Here is a 5,852-nt window from a genome sequence, read left to right as displayed (position 1 = left end):
AAGATATTGAAAACCATCGATGGTACATTGTTCGTCAAACACATACTTCGCTATCTGAGGTCACTGATACCAGGTCAGGTCACAGAGGTCAGGTCACTGGGGGTGACAATATGAAAGTGTCGTGTGATACATGTTTTATGGTCCATTTTTTACATGAAAAATGCAATTATGTGGGTCAGGCAGCCTTTGGGGCCGGCTAAGGTCACGGTTTTGGTGAAGGTCAGGTCAAGGTCAGGTCATATTAGGTCAAAGTTCAAAGTTGATATTTTTGCATAAAATGAGTATTGATTCGATGCAGCTCGTCCGCGGGGAGTCCAATGATGGTCTTTGTTTTGCCCTACGTGGTCTAGAATTGCCAAAAATTGAGTTTGAAAATTTGACGTCATCATTTTTGAACAGTTTTTTCGCTATAACTTGGCCAAAAAACGAGACATCGATCTGAAATTTGGTATGTAGATAGAAGACGGTAGGTACTATCACATATTTTCCGTTTTTTTCGAAACTGGAAAAAATGATTTTTTTGGCTAATAAATAAAAAAAATTGCATTTTTGATTTTTGGGGGTCAAAACTCAAAAATTTCAAAAATCCGAGATAGCAGTTTTGTAGCCCTGTCAACCCTACACCTTTTATACTTTAATCATTTTTCTGTATCTTCAAAGCTGTAGGGGCCTGATAGCTCTTCTCGCGAAGGTCTTTTTTCGGTGGAAAATGGCAGAACATGACGTCATTCTGACGTCATATGTGGCCAACCTACAGGGTGTCCAGAAAAAAAAAGATACTACGGAAATTAAGTCGCATTTATTAACGCACGTGCCGATTTTGTTCCAACTTCATGTGCTTATAGTGCAAGATTTGGCAAAACTCATGAGCACTGTAATGCGTCGTTGGAAAGTTGTCTGCCTGCACTCCGAGAGGGTCAACATGACCATCAGTCACCTGCCGACCGTGCTAGTGCTGGAGCTGATCCGCCGGAAGGCCGCTCACATTGAGTATCTGCTTTGAGGAGCTGCCGCGACTAACCAAAGGGTTTACATGCCATGTGGCACATGCTGTCTGTTTTGCCATATTTTTGCGAATACAAGCATGTGCCATTTTAAAATGTGCGGTGTTTATTTTCGGAATTACAGCAAAAAATAATAGTATCCGTTTTTTCTGGACACCCTGTATCATAGCCTCTGGAAAATTTCTGGTCACAATGTGTAAAATTGATGCCCAGAGGGATCCTGAAAGTTTGGTGGCAATATCTCCAGCCGTTTAGGAGATATAGACGTAAAAGGACAGGGGGGCGTTTCGGCCCCCCCCCCTACGGGGCGCGGGTTAACAGACCCTCGAGGGCCCACAGTCTCTTGGGGTAAGAATCGACCTTTACAGATCCCAACGCCCCCGTCGATCATTGGCTTGACGTTCACGTCGATCTCTGAGGGCTCACACGTGGGGCTCTGAGTTGGCCGACGGGCCCTATAGGTACCCCGTACCTACCTATACAATAGGTATACATCCTGCGCCAGGCAAGGCCGTATATTAGGGCGCCAGGTAATAATAAGCAGCATACGGCATTGTCTATTGTGTCCGGCTAGCCGTCTAATAATAGGTATTTGAGAATTTTCAAGCATTTTTAATTCACGGCAAATCAGAGGTCATTATAGGGCATCCAATGCAAGCTTAAGCTAACATTAAGGTCATGACCTGACCGAAGACAATATGTTCTTATTGTTCGTTCTATATTGTTCGAATATCTAACCGAAGTCATGTTACACTTTTTCGGGGCATTTGTGCCAATTCAGGGGTCGACCACGGCAAATCAGAGGTCATTATAGGGCATCCAATGCAAGCTTAACCCGCGCCCCGCTGGGCTATTCAGCCATACGCGCCCTGCTGGGGGGGGGGGGGGCATAGAGATCTTATATACATATACATGTATATACATGTATACATGTATATATATATATATATATATATATATATATACATGTATATAAGATCTCTATGGGGGGGGGGCAGATTCTGCCCCCCCCCCCGTCTAACTTCCGAACCGATGGTCGTAGAAAGACGGGGAAAACGGCAATCGAAAGCCCTCAACAAGGCGGATCTTAAGAGCCCAATTTTTTTTGCTTAAGTAGGTCAGAGGTCAGGTCAAGGTCAGGTCAAGGGTACAAAATGCAAGTTTCTACAGTATCGGCCTTGCACCGTAGTTGCCGGAGAATGGACTGAGACTGATTGCCCAAAACGTGTTCTTAGACTACCAAGACAATATAAGTTGCATACAATGTCATTCAAAGTTCAAGGTCAAGGTCAGGTCAGGTCAGGTCAGGTCAGGTCACCAAAAACAAAATATAGAAAAGGGCATGTGCGACACATGTTTTAGGGGAGAGCGGGGCCAGTTGAACCACTTTTTATATATTGACATGCACAGCGAGATCTAGTTGTCATATCGAAAAATGCACAATACCATGAAAAAATATGCTCTTTTGGCTTTATTTTAAGATATGTAAAATTATGTTTCAAACATATTTTGCTGCCAAACGCATGCTTATAAAACAGCTCTACGCCCGTTTCAAATGACCCCGATGCGAGGGTCAATTGAACCAGCCCATGGGGTCAATTGCACCTATCCTTAACAATGGGATGTTTTCCTCTTTAAGGCCACTTTCTTAAGGAGATATTTTGTCCGGTTTACTTTTCCAAATGCTACATTTAATAGGTCGTTGGAAAGCTAAAAGTGCAAAGTTCCTCATAATAGGTGACACAAAGTACATAGACTATGGTAAAATGGGCGGATGAGGAAAATGAGAAATATCTCAAGCTATAGTGTGCTTTCAAGCAAAAGGCTGGAGAAAAAGGGGTCAAAAATTGAGCTCTATTAAACTACTATTTCAGTTTAAAAGCTCATTTCAAAGGTAGACTATTTCCTTTAATGTTTACAGCCCCTGAACAATAACCATTGCAAAGGTCACCGGGGTCCATTGAAACGGATTGTGGCCCTGTTTCAACTGACCCTCAGAAAAGCGTTTCAATTGACCCCATCCGCTCCCGCCATCTCGCACGCGCCGTAAAGCACATGTCAAACGAGCTGGAGGGACGGCATCATGCAGAATGAAGGGCCAAATAAGGTGTTATTCCGGAGCCAGGAGTTCTTCTTTCAGCAAACAAAGGTATATGAGATATCACAAAATATTCATAAGAACGATTTCTCCCAAACGCCCCTCAAAAACACAAAAACAAGTGTCAAATCGAAACTACCGTCCGTTTGCCGCCCAAACGCCGTTGACAAAGGGAGTGGTCGAGCGCGGACGCGCAGTGGTGTCGGCAACGCCATATGTTGCATAGGGGAAGTTGGGGGAACGCCGAATACTTTTTTTCTGACGCCCGTAGCACGCAAGGTAGACAAGATAAGCTGTTCTTGTTGGCGTCATTCGAGAGGCCAGTCTTTTGCCTTTCAAACATACCAGGCGCATTTGATGAATTCGCATGCCGTTAAGCGCACAAACTAAAAATATCAAAGAAGTGACTTTTTCGGCGTTGCCCCGGACTGCGGGGAAAGCCGAAAATGGGAGAAATGATCTACGGGGAATGCCGACATTGATGTTTTGCCACTTTATCTTTCTAGTTGAGATTTATTTGCCATTGGGTCCACAGTGCAGGGATATTTCTATCTCGCACTCCTCTGAGATGCAAAGATAAGAATTTGTTATATCTGCATCCCTCTGAGATGCAAAGATAAGGCCTCGAGGGTTCATAGCGAAAAATCAAGAGTTCAAGTGATGATGGGTCAATAACCAAACGACATTTTTAATGGTTGTTTATGGATGAAGCTTATGAAATAAGAACAAACTACTCTGAATCTATTTTTACATAGATGAATGCATTTAAATATAATATTTTATTAATTAAGAATAAACCTCAACATAGAAAGATATAGGATTCCTCATGGCTCACTCGTGGAAGATCGGATATCTTTTCCTCGCGTGTTACAGAAAAACCTCGCTCCTTCGTCGCTCGGTTTTTCAGTAACCCGCTTGGAAAAGATATCCTTATCTTCCACTCGGAGCCATGAAGAATCCTCTATATCTCAAATTTTATCCAAAATTTATCAAAGCTGACACGCGTTTTAAGAGCTTGAGGACGCTTGGTGCACACTGGAAGTTATAATTGTGTGATATAATAAGAAAATGCCATGTAAATAATTCCTTATAGGTAACAGGCCGTTGTGTCGGTTGAAAGTGTAATTTGTGTGACTAAAAATTCGCGTTGCTATTCTACAGCAGTAAAGTCCACGTAGCGTGCTTAAACGTGCGTAATTGCACGTTTTCGGCAATACCCCAGCGGCCCAGCCAGCCATACTTTCATTTGCAGGCCCATAACTTTTCAACGTGCCGTATAAATTTCAAATAGGCAGCACACTTATGCAAAGACATGCTGAAGATTACTTGACCGAATTGGCCAGACAAACGGTAGCATAATGAGTAAGAAATGCAGCTTCAAAGGCGCATGCAGTACAAGGAACGCGTACCTTGAAAACGCTCTTGGCGCCCTCACAGCCGAAGTATTCCGAATGACGACTCGTAACAAACATGCGATAATTGTAGTCACTTATGCTTCAGAGCATCACTGACAGGTGGCATCCATGTCTTACGGTTTTCGAAATATCTCGAATTTCGGCTTTGCCCCAACTCCGGCATTGCCCCAACTTCCCCTACTGTTGAAAATAAAGCCATGTTTCATCTGACCCCGTGTTTCAACTGGCCCCGCTCTCCCCAATGGGTCATTTTACTCATAGAATTCAATAGGCACACTCAATAAGTGATATGGACCACCTCTGGATGAATTTCAGGTCGAGGTCAGGTCAAGGTCAGGTCAAGTGAGGTCAAATTTTGAAGTTGGTTGTTAAGGCCTAAAAAGGTGTCCATCTGATGCAGTTTTTCACGGCGAATCGAATGGTGCTATTTTTGTTTCCGTACGAGGTCTAGAACTCCCAAAAAATCATTTTTCAAAATTTTTGTGTGTCGTGACGTCATAAAATGTTGAATAACTCCCACATTTTTTAACCGATTCTTCTAAAAATTGGTTTGTAGGTGCACATAGACCACTTCTCTGACATATACCTATTCCGTTTTTTCGATGCACTCAAAATTTTGGATTTTATAATTATTTTCCCAAACCAGTCAGTTTTTTGAAAAAATTGGGCCAAAATCCAAAATTTTCCAAAAACCGAGATAGCCATTTGATAGACAAAGTATAATTACGTATAACCTTTTTTTGTAACGTCTTAATTCCTTTAAAAATGAAGATGTTAGCGGTGTTTGAAATTTTGCCGTTTTTGAGGCGAAAATGGCGAACATGACGTCACTAAAACGTGAATTTCTCAAAAATTTTCCGAAGGATTTCGCTCAAATTTTCAGGGAACGTGTCAAATTGATGTATGATAAGGTACTGAAAGTTTGACGTCGCTAGCGTAACGCGTTTAGAAGTTATTGGCGAAAAACGGGAGGGGGGCAGATTCTGCCCCTCCCCCCCCCCCCCAGCGGGGCGCGGGTTAACCTAACCAAGGCCCCTAACATCAAGGTCATGACCTGACCGAAGACAATATGTTCGTTCTATATTGTTCGAATATCTAACCGAAGTCATGTTACACTTCAACTTATTTTCGGGGCATTTGTGCCAATTCAGGGGTCGACCCTTATCCGTTCCCGGTAGGCGTCCCGAGTGGCTCTGCCGTTCGGTTTCACTCAGTTTCCAGATCCGCTATCCTCCTCCCGTCCCACCGCCCGGTTTCCGCATTCCAGTTTATCCCGAGGCCCTTGGATGGCGCCCGAGGCTAGGCGTCCGTCCTTTCCCCGGTGCCGGGGGCGCC

The sequence above is a fragment of the Amphibalanus amphitrite genome, unplaced genomic scaffold, assembly GCF_019059575.1.
Source record: "Amphibalanus amphitrite isolate SeventyFive unplaced genomic scaffold, NRLGWU_Aamphi_draft 000329F_arrow, whole genome shotgun sequence".
NCBI lineage: Eukaryota > Metazoa > Arthropoda > Thecostraca > Balanomorpha > Balanidae > Amphibalanus > Amphibalanus amphitrite.
The sequence above is the reverse complement of the archived record's forward strand: the minus strand, read 5'-3'. Positions refer to the sequence as shown.